Source organism: Macaca fascicularis, chromosome 2, assembly GCF_037993035.2.
Source record: "Macaca fascicularis isolate 582-1 chromosome 2, T2T-MFA8v1.1".
NCBI lineage: Eukaryota > Metazoa > Chordata > Mammalia > Primates > Cercopithecidae > Macaca > Macaca fascicularis.
Window position 1 is genome coordinate 134,150,363 of NC_088376.1, and position 18,108 is coordinate 134,168,470.

General features: G+C 39.9%; 1 protein-coding gene across 41 annotated transcripts in view; it reads right to left on the minus strand.

The window, feature by feature from the left end:
• Positions 1-18,108, minus strand: part of FOXP1 (forkhead box P1) — a 632,383-nt gene that overhangs the window by 165,078 nt on the left and 449,197 nt on the right. For 11 of the 41 annotated variants that reach the window (XR_012431353.1, XR_012431352.1, XM_015445375.3 and 8 more), the window contains exon 1: positions 11,301-11,389. The exons of 29 other annotated variants lie outside the window; for them this stretch is intronic. The gene's annotated coding sequence lies outside the window, so the exon portion shown is untranslated. Of the gene's footprint in view, positions 1-11,300; positions 11,390-12,889; positions 13,096-18,108 lie in introns of those variants that run through there. One more of the 41 variants, XM_065539496.1, reaches the window with a different exon arrangement.

Sequence of the window (18,108 nt, forward strand, 5' to 3'; positions counted from 1 at the left end):
TTAAAACTTGCCTCAAACTTTGAAGATGTGTTTCTGCTGGTAGGTAACTGACAGCAGTTCGGATCAGTATGAGATCCTGAGCACCCACAGAATGAAGACAGCACGTGCCTTATTGGTGGCCAGTCGAGAGTTGGTTATTTCCTGTCTGCCCTGAGAAGTTGTCCCATTTCCAGCTTGAAAGGCTGGTCTGAGTCAGCCATCCTTCTTCTAATTTCTTTTCCTAGACTCTCCCCACCCCTCAAGATCAAACCTGTTTTTCAGATAATTTCATGGGCTAATCAACAGTCACTGTGGATATGGGGGTGGGAGGAAAAGCTTGTAAAAAGAGAAAAGCAGCATGGGAAGATTAGTAGGAAAGGAGTCATATTCTCTCCTCTGTTTCTCATCCTCTACATCCTCTGAGTCCCTCTAGAGAGCCTGGTTCCCCTAAACTAGTTTGCTATCTTTGTTCAACCCCAGCAACCAAAGCAATGATCATTTAACACAATCTGACAATCACTCTGTAGCAAGACTGGGGACTGAGTATGCAAGGAAACTTCATCATCATTTTGCTTTAGACAGAGCAATCACTCTAGTGCAGGAAGGAATTAAGGGCTGTGAATGACTTAAAGAAAAAGAAAGAAATGACAGTGGCTTGTAGAACTGGAAGTATTCATACAGAATCAGCAGGATTCCAAAGCAACAGGTTCTTCAAACACTTTTTTAAAAATTTCATTTTACAAATAGAGCACTTGGTTATAACAAGACAATGGAAAAAGTAAGCTAATCTCATGGAGGGATTCTGGTGATTGTGAAAATATTAGATGCTCAAAGAAAGATTCCAATTCTAATGACTATGTAACTATTAGATACACAAGGGAAGAACAAAAGCACTGCAGTAAATCGTTGAGTCAGGTTATTGGCGTCGTAAATAGAAAACAAAACACATCCTCCAACAAAACTTACAGGGGGTAATGACCATTCACAGACAGCCTTTAACAGTTTCTTTGTACCAGTCACTGCTTGGTCTACTCTATGATACTGCAAATAAGGGTGTGGACTCTGAACATTCACCGGTAGTAAATCCACTTGACTCAACCCCAAAAGCAGGTGCAGTAGACAGCCAAGTCTTACATCAACTGGGATATATTGAATTTGAATCAGTGGCTGAGAAAGGAAAGGCTCTAGGTAGCATCATCCATCCTCAAGAGTTCCGACAGCTGGACAAATTATCCTATGCTTACAGAGCATTTAATAACAGCTGATATTCAGGTAGGACATTTTGCATGGATTTGAAAAAGTGTTCCAGTCTTTGTAAATAAGTTTATGAGACAACGTCAAGATAGGCATGGAGAAAAATCAGAGCAGAGACAACTCCGTATCTACAGCATTCCAACATTATGTGTTTGAGTCAAAATGGAAAGGGACAAGAAACAGAAAAGTCACTGTTCTCTATGGTCATCATTGTCCTAACTGCAGAGGAGTTACAATCATGGGTCATGGGCAGTGTCATCTCTGTGTGGGGACGGTGGGGAAGAGGTAAAGGCCAGGCCAAAGCACTCTCTGCAGTACTTGGACCACTTTATCACCCCACACCAGCCTGAACCTCTCCTAGATCTACTTCCAATGTTAGGTTTCACATATACTTACAGACATGATTTTATATTCTTTAAGCTACACGTAAGGTGGTTATCATTGCTATGATGCCTATTATGTATATTCCTTGCTTTTCTTTTACTTTAATGTTCAACAAATACCGCAAAGGTAGGTTTGGGAGTTGTGCTTTTTGTTTCTTTTAAAGTCAGCAATTTATTTGAGTATATTTTCTTGGGGAGGAAAAGATGGCAAAAAATTATTTCTTTCTTTTCTCTTTCCTTCCTTCCTTCCTTCTTTCCTTCTTTCTTTCTTTTTTTTCTTTTCCTTCAAGAACTGGGACGAAAGAGAATTGCGCAAATGTGTTCCTGCACCACCTCATGATTTGCCTGCATTACTGTTGTGCATTTAAAAGCCATTCCATGCACCAACTACAGGAGACATGGACACACAGAGATGCCGAAGGCTCTAGATAGGAGGTGGCATTCTGCTAGAAACCCCACCACCAATCAAGCCCAGGAAGGGGTCAGCAAACCCTGTATCCGCTTGCGACTATGAGTAACCTTTTTTACTTGAAAGGCACGTATAGGATACTTCCCAGCCAGGAAGCTAAAGCATAGGATCTTCATGACATCAAAAAAAAAGGGGGGGGGGTATCTATGGTCTATGGTCCTCTTGCAAAATCAGGTGTAGTAAGTTTAACGACTACCAACAGTCAGGAAGTCTATCTGAAGTCTTCTGGAAGAGCTAAAAAAAAAAAAAAAAACCACCACCATCATACTCCTACTCCCATTAACATAGGGCCCTATAACCACCTTGCTGAGGCACTGGCTGGTTGCTCCTCTTGGAGCCAGTGCCAGACGCTGAATCATTACACCAAGTCTCCGGCACCTGAGTTGTCTTTGGAGGGATTCCATTCAAGCAGTGCCCAAGCCTGAGCCTGTTTAGCTCATGAGAGTTGACAAGATCACAGCCTAGGCTGCTATGACTGTAGGCCACATTAGCGTTGCAATGAAGTAAAACCAAAGTGAAGTTTATTAGAAAATGTCTAAAATGTTAAGTTGGATGCTGCATCAAACTCTTTTTCCCCTCTGTTTAAGACTAGATTGTGTTTAAAAATAAATAAGTTGGCCCCATCCTCCAGGTTCCCAAAGTAGAAAAAAATCGGGGTCAAATGCAAGGATAAATGAATCAAAAGGCTCTATTAACTCACTGTATTTAACCCACTGTTTTTTGCAATTGCCTTTTATGAGGGTGCAGCTCAGCAACTCTCATTATGAATAATTCAGATTCACATCTTTTCATACCTCAGAATGAGACTTGCTAATTTTGAAGCTTGTGGAAGAATCTAACTAGAATTATGCTCAAAATAATGGAGGATTTTCCATGATTTTCCTAGTAACACTGAACCCAGTTCTTGCTCAAACAAATATGGTGCTGTATTTCTTTTTTTCTTATACTATAAGTCACACATACTCGGGATGCCCTAAGAGGCAATTAACACCTATGAATGCTTTGCTTCACAAAGTACCTTCCTTTTCTTGCCTGAATTTGGGCAAAGAAGCAAAGAGTAAAAATGATTTAGAGGCAACATTCCAGCAGATAGAAGACAAAAGAAAGAAACAGAAATGGGAATATAGGAAAGGCCCAAATAAGATTAATAATGTAAAATGTGGAACTACTCACTATTGATCAAACATTAGGATTGGAGGGGGGAAATCCTAATATTCTCCATTAATTTACACTCCTTAAAGCGTTATTTAAAATAGCTAAGATTGTATCTGTATAACAATTTGAAAAATGAGGAGCATCCAGAAACACAGAGACAAGTGCAGCATAACTTCCCTACATTTAAGACACTAAATAAAAACACTGTATTGAATTGTTTACTATGAACCAGACGCTGTGCTAGTTAGTTTCTCTCTATACTAATTTTATTTCTTGTTCCCAACTTTTCTAAGGGAAGTTGGGGAAAGTTGTATAACTCTTGATTTAAAATGGGCAAACAGAGACAGATTGTCAAGTTCAGTGACTTGCCCAAGGTCACAAGTCTACAGAGTGACTAGGATGGAAAAACAAAAACAAAACATTGTCTCATGAGAACTTGATACTCACACTGTACCAAGGTCACTGATTAGACCAAAGATGGCTGTGGGTAATCTTGGCAAAGGGCTATGCAGACCTCCGGAGCTCAAAATGCATGACTCACTGTGGGCTCCTCTGCTTCCAAAATGAAGGGAAGGGTCTTTTCTCAGTGTCACACCTTCTAACTTTAATCTCCCTTCTTTTCCCCACACAAAAGACTTGCTTTTTTTCAACCAGATCTTTCCACGGCCAGGACTCCGTGAGCCATAACCATATCTACAAGTCTGCCCTCCCTGTTCTTTGCCCCCATTTACATGGCATCTAAGAATCTTTTTCATCTAAATTCAACCATTCCCTAAAAACTCTGTTCACAATCCAATTCCTTCAAGCAGCAGTGTCCCCTGATATCCCCAGACCCAAGGGACCAGCCCTGCTTCTGAATCCCTGTAGCAGCATCCTGTGTTTCTACTGTTGTGATGGCAAACTCCAAGCAGGCGGACAGGAAGGAATTAACAAGTCCAGCTATCTCTGCTCTCTCACACACTGTGTTTTCACCTCTCTGGTTATCTGAGTTCATCCACCTTCTTTTGGAATATTGATGTTGTCCCCATCATACCTTGATTCTCAGCTCTTCCTCAAGCCTCATTCTGGACAAGTCCCTCATTCTTTGGTTCAGCTAAGCCAAGGGTGGATTTTTTTATAAAAGGAACTTTTCGTAAAGCAAATAATAGAAAAGTAGAGCTAAGAGAACACAAGTCTTTTTCTTTTTTTTACCCAAATTTCACTAAAGTCCAGCCACAGTTAATGACTCTGGACACCTGTATCTTACACTTCACCTCCATCTAAGTGAGACCTCTTCTCCTGACCCACTCGGTGTGACTTTTAGGTCCAGCAGGATTTCTAGCTCTTGTTTTAAGCCACTGTAGACTCTTGCACTCTGCTATAAATACATTTTTCTTCTTTTTTTAGTGGAGGTGGTATAGGTGCTAACTTACTGTGTTATTAAACCTGCCCTGGTCATTGGGGATAAGGAAGATAATTAAAAGTTGTAATTTTTTTAGTGTTTATTGCCAGACAAGTACCAAACAGTACAGAGTCATTATATTATTTATTTTTTCACAATTCTTTGAGGTAAATTATACCCAGTTAACAGATGAGGGAGAGAGAGAGAGAGAGGGAAGTGGGCAAGGGTGAAAAAACTAACTACTGGGTACTATGCTCAGTACCTGGGTGTCGGGATATCCCCAAACTCAGCATCATGCGATATACCCAGGTAACAAATCTGCACATGTACCCATGAATTTAAATTAAAAGTTGAAGTTATATTTTTTTAAAAAAAAAATGATACAGAGGGACTCCATATGTCTACTACCTAGTGCTGAAAAGAAATTATTTTCAAGTTGGGCCTATCAGGTTAGACCTTTCTCAGTTTTTGCCTTTTCAGCAGTTATACGCTTATAATTTTTTTTTTCTTCTCTCTGGAGAGAAAAAAATTCTGGACAATTCTTGGAAAAAATAATATTAAAAAACAATCCCCAAATAAAAACACCACAATTGTTTACTATAAATACATTGTTTAAAGTATGTAAAATAACTACAATAGTTAAACTATTTTACCTACTCCAAAATATTTGTGTTACTTATTATGCAAAGCATATAGAAAAATGTTTCAAATATCACTATTTCAATTGATACTTATAATACAGCATGATGTATGCAAGTGTGTGGTGCACGCATTATGTTTGTGGTTATTTTAACATGTAGATCATAAACTGTGTGTCAAAAAAAACCAAAAAACAAAAAACAAAAAATAAAAAAAAAAAAACAGAGACACACAAGACCAGAGAGGTTAAATTGTAAAGATTATGTGACATATGTAGGTAAAGCCCTTAGCACAGCACCTGAAGCATGATAGTTATTCAGTAAATGGAAACTAAAACTATTACTATATGTATAATACACTGCCCCAGGCATAAGAGAATATATTTTCTCAATGGAAAGCAAAGATTCCTTTTTCCCAGTGATCTCAAACCACTGGTCGTCCTCTTTATAGAAACACTAAGAAAACTTGCAGCATCCTCTCTTGAACCCAAAGAGATCTAAGGCAGTCAACTTTAATTGTACAAAAAGCAAACTGAGGACAAGAGGGGTACATGGTTTATCTGTAGTCACACAGATGACATGCAGCTGAGAATCCTGGCTCTTTCCAATGGCAAAGGCACTTGAGCAAATATGACTCTTTCTGACTCTTACCAAACATTCACCCATGCCTTGCTAATTCCCAATGCAGGAATGGCTGCCTAAGAGGCAAATATTGAGCTAGGGGGAGATGATGATACTGGTGGTGATGCTACCAATGAAGAAAATGGTGACTTAACACTGAATTTCAACTACAATTGGTTCTAAATTGCTTTATATAAACCGAAAGTTTATGTAATGTGGTCAAGTTCACACAACCTGGATAGAATCCCTTCACTATATTCAAGAACGACATACACAAAAAGTCCACTAATCCACAGACCTATGGATTTGGAGTTCTTCCATTCACCTGGAACTAGAAGACTACTTGCTTAACATGACTGATTAAAAAAAAAAGTAGACATATATAGAAAAATATATCAGGTTAATCTAAGCCACACAAAAAGGTAACTTTGTAATGAACTTTAGAAAGATTACATCTTATGGTGGCAAAGAAATACAGATTTGATTGGCTTGGTCGCAGAATTAGAAACTCTTTAAAAGGGAATTTGAAAAAAACTGTGGTCATCTGATACACAGTTATGTTCACAGAGTTGTGCTCGAAAAGTGACAATGATCTTTGGAACTTCCAGTAACCACAGTTTAGCATAAGATGGAACTTGAGTCTCCAGGCATGAAGAAGTAAGGATTCTCTGGGAATTTGGGGGAATTACTGACCCAGAGAGAATCATAGGAATTACAAAGAAATAGAAGTTTGCTTTGAAAAACATTACTGTATTTCTACAAAAGCAGCATACATAGTGGTTGAACACACACCAATCATTGTGTCTGGATCTGAAGGCCAGTTCCACCATTTGCTAGCTGTGTGACCCGAGACAAGCTAGTTAACCTCTCTGTGTCTTAGTTTCTTCCTCAATAAGAATGGGAGGAACTGAAAGTGCCTATGTCAAATTGATACATGTGAAGTGCATAGTCTAGAGCCTCACACTCAATAAGTAACAAGTGATTTTGAAAAGTGCTGTATAACTACAGATTATGAAAGTAGTAAGTTCATGGTAGAAGATATGTAAAATGTATACATGAATTGGGAGAGTAATAAAAAAAAAATATGACACCATCATCTGCAATGACACATTTACAGCATTTGGGGATATGATTAAGAAAAGGCATTTTCCGCCAGGCATGGTGGCTCACACCTGCAATCCCAGCACTTTGGGAGGCTGAGGCAGATGGATCACGAGGTCAGGAGATCGCGACCATCCTGGTTAACATCATGAAACATTGTCTCTACTAAAAATACAAAAAAATTAGCCAGGCACGGTGGCAGGCACCTGTAGTCCCAGCTACTCAGGAGGCTGGGGCAGGACAATGGCGTGAACCCGGGAGGCGGAGCTTGCAGTGAGCTGAGATCGCACCACTGCACTCCAGCCTGGGTCACAGAGCGAGACTCCGTCTCAAAAAATAATAATAATAATAAATAAATAAAAGAAAAGAAATTTCCTTGGGCCAGGCACGGTGGCTCATACCTGTAATCCCAGCACTTTGTGAGGCCAAGGCAGGGGGACCACTTGAGCCCAGGAGTTGGAGACCAGCCCAGGCAACATGGCAAAACTCGTCTTCTACTAAAAATACAAAAATTAGCCAGGTGTGGTGGTACACACCTGTAGTCCCAGCTACTTAGGAGGATGAGGCATGAGAATTGCTTGAACCCATGAGACGCAGGCTGCAGTGGGCTGAGATAGCACTACTGAACTCCAGCCTGGGTAACAGAGCAAGATTCTGTCTCAAAGGAAAAAAAAAAACAAACAAACCAAAAAAAAAAAAAAAAAAAAAAAAAGAAAAAGAAGAAAAAGAAAGAAAAAAGAAAAGAATATTTCTTAAGCAAAAACTGGAATCATTTTGTATGGTCTTTTGAAAATTACATTTTGAAATTAAAAGCACATTTTGAGTAGAGATTTGTTTCAAATCTAATTTCTATATTCAGGTTCCAACAAACAAACAGTATAAGGAGCCAAACAACCCAAGCACCTCCACCCTACTGTGGAGTTTTCTGGAAAAGCTTTCAACAAAGGAGTCTGAACAGTAAATGGCACTTGCCTAATTTTTACACTGTGCTTTAGAAACCCAGGAAGGAGGCCCACGGCACTCCAGAATTGAAGAATCACACAGTACCATACCAGGTTAACAGCATGTTTCAATTCTTTTGCCCCCAAAGCATGTAACTACAGAGCAACCGCTGACTTAACTTTGCAGCGCCCATAAGCAGTACTGTATCTGTTTCTTCACAAAGAACAAACTAACTTGATTTTTGTGGAAGTTAAATTGCCAACATCATATTGAGTTAAAGAGAAACAAAACAAAAATCAGAAGTTTCAGCCCATGCTGTATCTTTAAAAAAAAAAATACATCCTTTGACCCCAAATAGATTAAAATTAAGCGCGATTAGTCTTCAACACCTCCTCCCTCCCACCACCATCAACATCACGCACTAGCTATATTTTCCAGGCCAGTTTCTTCATGGTAAAACACTTTCTCATGAGACTGCCTGTGGTCAGGGCTGACTATGTCACAGGAAAAAATGCTTCTCATGATCTCTAGATCATAGCACTTCCAGGTCTAGCATGAGCATTAAATACAGACACACCCGGAAATTGTAAATGATTTTAACAACAGGACATTTTCCCACCTCAAAAGTGGGATAATCTTTGCAGCCTACCTATGTCCCTGGGGTGTTCTGAGTATTAACAAGTTAGCATTAGTCAGGCACTTTGATTTCTACAGACAAAGGGCTCTGTATAAATACAAAGTATGATTATCCAACCCAACTGCCTTTTGGAGAGAGGCGGAAAGGCCACTGCTTCCATCATTGTCCTCTCAAGAGCAAAGCAACCTCCCAGTTATCTGCAGGGCAACACTCGTGAAAGTTGCGCTGTATCTGAGCCTCTGCTGCACCGTTCCCTTATATAGTCAATGAAGAGGGAACCCCTTCTGTGTGCATATTTTCAATTCACATTCCAAAACAGTATAGGCAATGAAACAGATTTTCGGCTGTGATTTATAGGCCTGGATGTGACTGGGCCAGGCACTGTGCTAGAATCACGCACATCACTTCTTCAGGATGTGGAGAAGTAAGGAGGCCCCTACAGAAAATCATGTTCCTGTATTTAAAGAATGTGCCAGTATGCGCACATATCTCAGTGAATGCCTACATATTAAGAATGATTTCACAAAGCCGTGCAAACCCCACCTGAGAACTAAAAAAATACATAAATTTTAAATCTAAATTTAATATAGATTTGAGCCTCTCCCTTGGCCTCTGGAGGAATCAATTTGAGATAATGACAACCTTGAAGATAATGAAATAGGTTACATAATATTAAAGACTAGAAGGTATTTCTGAGGGACACAGACATATAAGTAGACTCTCTGTATTACAGCACCTGCCTAACATCTTTAAAGAGAGGGACAAAATGTTGGCCTCTGATAAATTATGTTGTACCCTAGCCACAGACACTATGGTATACTTTCCTTTAGTTGAGTTATTCATCTTTAGCTTTAAACATCAGAATATAGCCTTCAACAAAACGGTAAGAGCCACTGGTTTGTCCAATGGTATTATGATTTAAAACACACACACATACACCACACAGTCAAGCTACTGAGGCAGGCATTCCTAAGTGAACTGTCTAGAAAAAGCTAAACTAATGAACAAAGTAATCCTGGGAAATCCTGTTCCATAAAACCATTAGTTGCAATAGGCTAATTCTCAATAAAAAGCCTGGCAAATTCTCAGAAGGCAAAAAGCCTCCTGAGCCTTAAGGGTTAACTCACTTGCCTTAAAATAAAAAAAAAGACACATATAATTTCCTTTTATCATAAAACAATGCATTTATTATTTTCTGTATATCTGTTAAAGGGCATGGCTTTTGGAGTGGAAAACAAAACAGAACTTGGTCACATGTTTATTTGCTTCAGCTACTCCCTTCCCCTTCTGATAAATAATCAAACATGCCATCCAGAAAAAACAAAACCAGCGAGCTGGGAAATTTGATGGTCATCAAATAGACTGAGATACCAAGAAAAGCAGCCCACTGTTCCCACACTGAGTTTTCAGCCCCCACACCTACACTAACATCTGAGTAAATACCTTCAGTCACTCTTTCCATTTTCCCTGCAATTACTCCTACTGTTAAACAAATTGTCCTTAAGGCAGTCGCAAACATCTTATTTTTTCTTGCAAAGGAGAACAACTTCTGAACATTCAAAAAAGCCATCACAGCCATAGCAATACACACACATGCACACGCACATACATACAATTATTTTATGTATTTAAATGTTTCTTCTATGAGAGGTTTGGACAACCCCAGACCATATTTCTTTCTCTATTCTAATAGATGCTGTTTTAGACACTAAATTTTAAAAATATTTAGTCTGGGGACTAGCAAACAAGGCTCACAGCAATAACAATTCTCTTAAGATCAAAAGAGCTAATTTTCCATTTCCTGTCTATTCCCTGACCACTATATAGTTAAAAAAGAAATATTAACACCTGGCTTACCAATTAAACTGAAGTTGGGGGTCAGGGAAGGGGGGTGTGGAGGGAGGGGAGAGAGGCAAAAGGAGTGACTACAGACAGGAAAAGGTGGAACCTTTTTAAAAAATGTCAAACCATGTGTTTAAAAAGTCATTTCAACAGAAAGGACTAAGAGAGCCGTTAGATCGCTCTTCTACTCAAGAGCCAGGAGGCAGCCCAAGTCCAAGGGCTTTTCCTGCCATACTGATGATCCACAAGGAAAATTTTGAAAAGAGCCTTCCAACATCAAAGTTAACAACCATCACAGAAAGTGAGGCAGGCTTCCCTTTCCCTCTGCAGCCCACTCCGTTGAAACAATAGGAATATGAATGAGATAATGACCGTGCGTGTTTCAGCAGTCTGACTTTTATTGGCATGAAATTGGTACAAATATTATCAAGCCTGATTCACAAATGATGACGGTGTCGTGATGCAAACATTAGGGGACAATTCTGTAGATGCAGAATTACAAAGGCACCATCCCCACATTCTCTTACTACTTGTGATAACAGGAAGAAAAAGAAGGCAACGCGAAACAATGTCACAGTAAGCAGAGAGAGGTTCCAATCTACGTTCAGCCTATAAAACTATCCTGACACCACCCGGCTGCTTACTTAGCTGATTATATCCAAAGACATATTTGAAAGCAAGAGTGAATTAAACAAGGAGTTAGAAGGAGACGGTCCTCTCAAATCTCTAAAAAGAAAAAAGCCTCTGATGGAGAGAGGAGGGAAGGGGGAGGAAAAAAAGCAGTAAACAAGTTGGATCATCTTATTTCGCCCTTCGGAGAATGTCTGCACAAGAACGGATCCCTAGTTTAAAAGTTTAACCCACCAAAAAAAATGTTTCTTTTTCTCTGGACACTTACAGAGAAAATGAAGAGTTTGGCGAAGGGAGCCCGTACTGTCTGCCTTTGGATTTCCGTCTTCTTGCTGTAGATGGGTTCTGGCTGTTTCTGCGAAGCGGGGGTTGCCGAGTGGTAAAAAAGATGTTTGAATAAACAGGAAGTACTGTGCGGCTGAAGCACACTCGAAGAGAAAACACACTGGAACATTGCCCTTTGTAGGCAACCTCAGGGAGGTTTGCCTCCACAGTAGCTGGCTGGGCTCTCACTAAATGACAAAGAAACCACAAGAATTCCTCAAGTAATTCTTCACTTTCAAAGTTGAAAGATCAGTTGGAGCTTGCAGGTAATTTTCAAAGTTGCATTTAGCACTTAAAGAAATCTATTAATGCCACACGTATCTAAACCGCTCCAGGTCTGCAAGCAGCGACACAGCACACGCAGTGTGCCCTGGCTAGACCAAGCCCTAGCCAAACACAGCTCATTCACGCAGACAAATACACACCAACAGGGTTTCGGGAAACCTGCTCTTGAGATATTTTTGTGGTGACATTTACATAGGCAGGATGCTTTAAAAAAAAAAAAAAAAAAGAAGAAAATTCAGATTTTGCAGACTTTAGAGGATTTTGTCACATGTATTTTTAAAGAACATATCGTCCCGTATTCCAGAGATATGCCCTGGATCTGGCTTTGACTGGCTGTCCTTTATATTTTCTTTCTCCACCATCAACCAAACTACCTGTTTATTTCCAGATGCCTAGCTTGCCTACTGGAACACTCCTTAACCCGCCCCAAAATGATTATCACAGTCCTGTCTTCCGTCACCGGAGTAATTCAACAGATACTGTAAAGAAAAGTAAACTGGTAAAGGCACAGCAAGTCAGCTTGAAAAATAAGAGGAAGAGTTGAACAGCCATATTCAATAACAAAAAAAAAAAAAAAAAAAAGGAAGAAAAGGATTCCTTCTGAAAATGTATTGCTCTTGTGGCAATGTTCTTCTGCCACGGAAGCTACTGATTTGTTATTTAGAGTGGAATGCTGGACTGTCTGTCATCCAGGTGCTAATACTCGGCTAAAATAACTCATTGGGAGCTGTCAGTGGGATGTTTACATAGGCCCCAATCTTTTCTTCATAGAAGGAAATTTTTTACTGGAATTCATCTTCTTTTGATCTCACATTCAAAGCAACGGCAGCTTGATAGACATTCAAGTCTGAAAGCAAATCCAGACGCTGAAGATAAACCGCCAGAAAATGACAGGCAGAAGCATCTAAAGCTTATAAAAATGAAGAGAACAGCATGTCGCCTGAGTATTACAATAGCAGAAATCAAGAGACATATTAGGTGGAACTGATCAGCCACAAAAACAGTTCAAAAGGCAGATCATAGAAACAGAGGACTAGGCTAGGGGGAAAAAATGGGAAAGATCTGGTTTACTGCCTCATCTCCCTTCTGAGCCTCACAGTGCTTCCACGCCTGCCTTCTCCACTTTGGGAAGGGGTGGAGTATCCAATGCAAATGTTCCTCTCTAACTCAGCTGGTCCAGTTAGAGACCAGGAAATGATTTCCTAGCAATCCATTTTCAAGGGGCAGGAGAAAAAGGCAGACTCTTACCTTGCTCAGTGTCCAACATGCTGCATTTTATTAGCATCCCCTGCAGCTGCTCTGCGTTGCAGTATCAAAAGGCACACAGCCTGGGCGCCATGAAAGTGGGCGGTCAGGAAAACCATCTCTCAACAGAAGAGCTATAAGTAGTTCGAGATGGGGCTAGAGAGCTCTAAGCAGTCCAGTTCCCTAAAATGGCTAGTTATGGAATGAACACAAATGTTCCAGCCTCAGTCACACAAATAGATGTGTTCTGTCCTACAGATATGTAACAGCTCAACACCTAGTAGCTTTTAAGCCAACTAGGGCAGTTCTGTAAAGGAATTATCACAACTTTCTTAGAGACATGCAATTAAAAAAAAAAAAAAGCCTCTTATTTTCATTAAAGTCAGTGCATACAATGAAATACTAATTATCCCAACAATTTTGTTCTTAAAGCTGTTTGTTAACAAACACTGAATGTGAACAGGCAGCATCAGGTTAAAGGGCAACAGAATTCCACATTATAATTTAGCCCGCGGTTATTCCTGATTGCAAGCACCCTCTGGGACTGCAAAGCAAGATCTTCTTTTGCAGCACGCTTGGATTTTTAAAATTAGTGCCCCTCCTTTTTTGCATAATAAACCAACATTAAAATATGGATTAAAAAATGTACAAGCCAATTTTTAAAAGCTGTAATCAGTTTAGTATTTGCCTTGTGCAAACGAGTCCCGGGTAACTAAGTTACAAAGGCAAAAAACAAACAACACAAACAAACAAAGCCAAAGCCCTACTGGATCCTACGAGTGTTTTTTCAAGACACCTCTGCCATGCCTATACAGCTATCAGATGTGCTGAAGTCGATGATTTCCCTTTGAACTGTACTAGTTCAATCTGTGAAAGTCACCCTGGTTGTTCTCTAACCATAAAAAAAAAAAAGCAAACAAACATAGTTGCTCTCAACACTTATTTCCAAACTTCCCCCAACTAAATATTCCGTGTTGTTGCAATTGTTCGATTTACAAAAAACAGAAAGGTTTGTCGTGAAAACGAAATGCAAATTCCCTTATATATTATAAAATAGGTTCTTCCTCTACAAAGAATGCCGCCACCACCGCTGTGATGCAAGGAGCAGCAACACTCCACTTCTCATGGCCATTAGAAATCTTTTTTTAAAAATCTGCCACGTATAAAGACCTTCATTAGTATAATTAAATGACTGTTGGGTTTTTGTGATATAAACAACTTTTGATATGTCATTTAAAAACCTCATAATAACATCATTAAAGAGCCACCATTTTTAATAGAGAAATTGTCTGCTCAGGGCCATGGAACAGTCGTCTCGCTCTGGGCCTCTTCCTCCTCTCCCTTTCAGACTTCTGCTGGACTTGAATGTCACCATAGACCTTGAATCCTTGAATGTGAAATGGCTTCACGCTAATTGCTCTAATTGCTTGAAGATGTGCAGGCAGGTGAAACCTGATCCCTGTGGCCATTGTAGACCAAGAACAACACGGGAATGTTTACACAGTGGTTTGATTTTAATAGACAGAAGGGCTGAGTTTAAGACAGCAAAAACACAGCTAATAGGTGACCTCTTAATGTAGTCCTCCTCTAAATAAAAAAAAAAGGACACACAACAAAATACAATTTCATGTTCTAAAAGGCAACGTCCTAAATACCAAGGTTATTTGCTTGACTCTTGGAGTTGAGTACATGTTACATTGCACCTGACATTTTATACCCGAAAGTCTACCCCGAGTATGTGTGCGTGTGATTTTTTTTTTTACTTTAAAACAAAAAAGCACTTTATATGTCAGTCAACTTACAAACAGATTATGACTCCACGGTATTTCCTATTAAGTGCATTCATTTAAATTTTAAATTGAATATTTTTCACAGCTGTAAAACTCCTTGTCCCTTAAACGGAAGGCTTGGGTGTCTCCTTGTTTATTCCTTTGCCTCTTCTGTCCCCACCCCCATTTATGGAATTCTTGACCCTTGTCCATTTCTTGATTGCAGTTGAAGTTGAGCCCAAACCCTCTCACACTGGTGCTTCAGACATTTGTCTAAAGGCTTTCAGGATCTTGTTTCTTTGTTGCTGTGTGGGACTGTGGTCTCCTTCCACCTAGACAGACTAAGGTGGCCATAAGAGTGGCCAAAATAGTTATTCAAAAACAGTGGCTATTCTCCTTGATGTTTTGACAATCTGGAATGGACACCAAGGTTTAACGATGGCTCCCCAGGGCCCTCTCTTAACAGGGCACAAAGGTAACCACGCTAGACAAGAAATACATGATAGCAAGGTCAAGAGAAAAATACAGCAGCACCTCCAAGGTATCATTAACAAAAGGAAACCCACAAAGGTTAGGGGAAGTGTTAGGTATTGAGATAGGTAGGTAGGTAGGCAGGTAGATAGATAGCTCAAGGATCCAAATGTATAGGAGCATTTCATATATAGCCAAGGAAATACTGCCAAACAGAAAATGAGAATGAAACATACACTACAGTAGGAAAAATGCGGCAAAACAATGGAATTATTTTAAGGTTAAGCTGGGCAATTAGAGCCAATGATACACCTTGTAAATGAGAACAGAGAAGCACGAAATACCCCATACAGCAGGGAGTATTGTCTAACTGCTGCTCTGCCAAGTTATGCTGTATATTAACTTCTGATGATGAAATACAAAATGCAGCAGAAAGGGGGGAAAAGTTCTCTTAAAGCTACAAAAACTTTAACTATATAAGCTAAGTAATAAATATAGGCCCTTCTTTTCCTGGACTATTTGTCTCCCCGGACACTGAAAGACAAAATAATGAAACAAAAATAACTGCGTAGAACCTCCCTTTGAATCACAGCCACCTCACATACATTTCCAGACAATCCTACTTTCTTCTAAAAGTTATAATCCCCGGCCAGGCACAGTGGCTCACGCCTGTAATCCCAGCACTTTGGGAGGCCGAGGTAGGCGGATCACGAGGTCGTAAGAGATCGAGACCATCCTGGTCAACATGGCGAAACCCCATCTCTACTAAAAACACAAAAATTAGCTGGGTGTGGTGATGTGTGCCTGTAGTCCTAGCTGCTCAGGAGGCAAAGGCAGGAGAATCACTTGAACCCGGGAGGTGGAGCTTGCAGTGAGCCGAGATCGCACCACTGCACTCCAGCCTGGCGACAGAGTGAGAGTCCGTCTCAAAAAAAAAAAAAAAAAAAAAAAAAAAAAATTATAATCTCCTATTAAGAAGAAATGCCCTTCCCTCTGAAAAAGGAGGGGGAACCAGTAACCATTTGTACATGTACAGATTAAGTATAAACCAGTCCAAGCCAGTGAGAGGAACACAGAGGAAAAAAGTAAACAGGCCCCTACCCCCTACCCCCAAAATAGTTCCCCTTTGAAAGTTCTAAGTGGTGAGTGCCTGGTACCGAAGGCTGCCCTGTTCCTTGGAGGGGTCAGCAAAGCTATGCTAAACTGACAGGTTCAGTTTACAGCAGGCCAGAACTTTGTTTGGATATACTGGCCTTGTTCACCGCCAGCTTAACAACAGATGGCTAGAAAACTTTCATTATGTTGCACAGGACTGAACTGCAAACAACCCAGAAAACTGTGAAAAGTTTAACTCCCTCTGAACCAATGTGCCAAACCAGGGCCTGCCCAGAGCCAGTGAACCAGCTTAGGGACAAGGGGACCGTGGAAGTGATGGTTAAAATAACACTGCCCACGTCAAGTCAAAGCACCTTTCCAGGCTCCAAAACGGCAGAGACCCACCCAAATCTTTATTTAACTCTTCAAGCGCCAGGCCATATAAGGAGTGGCATTGACCATGCCTTCTTTACTTTTCCAAAATGTACTGGCAGACTTTCCCTCCCTTTGGAGAAAGAAAATCTTACTCCAGACAATTCCCAATCCCCAAGCTCCCGTTCTGCCTTCCCGTCTCCTGGAAGTTGGGAGCACAGGACCAAATTGTCTTACCCTAACACCCAGAGTTAAATATGATTTATCTAAATCTGTTTATAATTTAAATATTCATTAAGTAGATTCAATCACATGAACCCTAATATCTCCTAATGCTCTGAGACAGGTTATAAATGCACCTTTGAAGGTTTAATTCAATTGGCAATCTGAGAAGTCTTATCACTGGAAATGTGTTATTTTCATAAATGTGTTTTCCACAAATGTATTTTAGAAGCTACCCTTTCCTGTTATTGAAAGAAAATTGTGTTTATTACTCCTTTAGCATAGTGTAAACTCATAAACGTCAACAGAGAGTACAAGGAAAACTGTCAACTAAATATTGTTTCCTTCATGAGCTGTTCTTCCAAGTCAATTACGCCTTTCAACTTCTGGGGCATTGTATGATAAACTGGCAGTAAAAATCATTCACATTAATATACCATGGTGCCTTGCCTGCAAAAGGTAATTAAAGAAGTAAATGACTCATAAGAATAGACATATTAGCTGCAAAATGAAAGGCAACTGAGCTGCCACATAAAAATATGTACCATTAAGATACTGCATTTTCATATTCCTGTAATCAGCTTCAGTAGACTAATGCTTATTTAATCCAGTTCTGTGCTAAGTCCATCAACAACTGTTTTTTGCTGTTTTCTCCTTGACTGAACATTATGAGAGCAGGTTTAGAATAAATACTGCAATGAGATTTTTGCATACTCAATTGAAGAACAGGTTTTTACATTTTAAAATCTATTTTTCTTTCTCTGAGAAATACAACATAAAAAAAAGATTACTGGTGGAAAAAAATATATATGTATATTGCTAGCTAGACGTGGCCCTTCAAATGGCAGAACATTGCAGCAAAATATTTGTTTCCATATTCACTATTTCTGACCTGTACCACTATCAGCATAAGGGTGTCATGCCTCCACTTGCCAGATCTCAGCTTCCTTTATGAAGCACTCCCTTTTGTTAATAATGTCTTCCATTAGCATTAGCAGGATGAGGGCAATTTATCCTTTGGCAGGGATGGAAAGAGAAGGCAAGATATGAGGAGGGGGTTAGTGTGGGGGGTGGTGGGAGAGTCTCTCAGACATGCCTAGTGGCCTCTGAGTCCTTTTCCTTCCAGGCTGTTAGCTACCTGACTGGATAAACCCTTCTCAAAGAGAAGCGAATTGACCCTCAAAATAACTGCTCTATTTTCCAATCTCTGGCTTTCCAACTGACATTTTGCTCTCTTCTCCATATCCCTTTATATTTCAGCACATCCTTGCCAGCCCAGCCAAGCCACAGCAA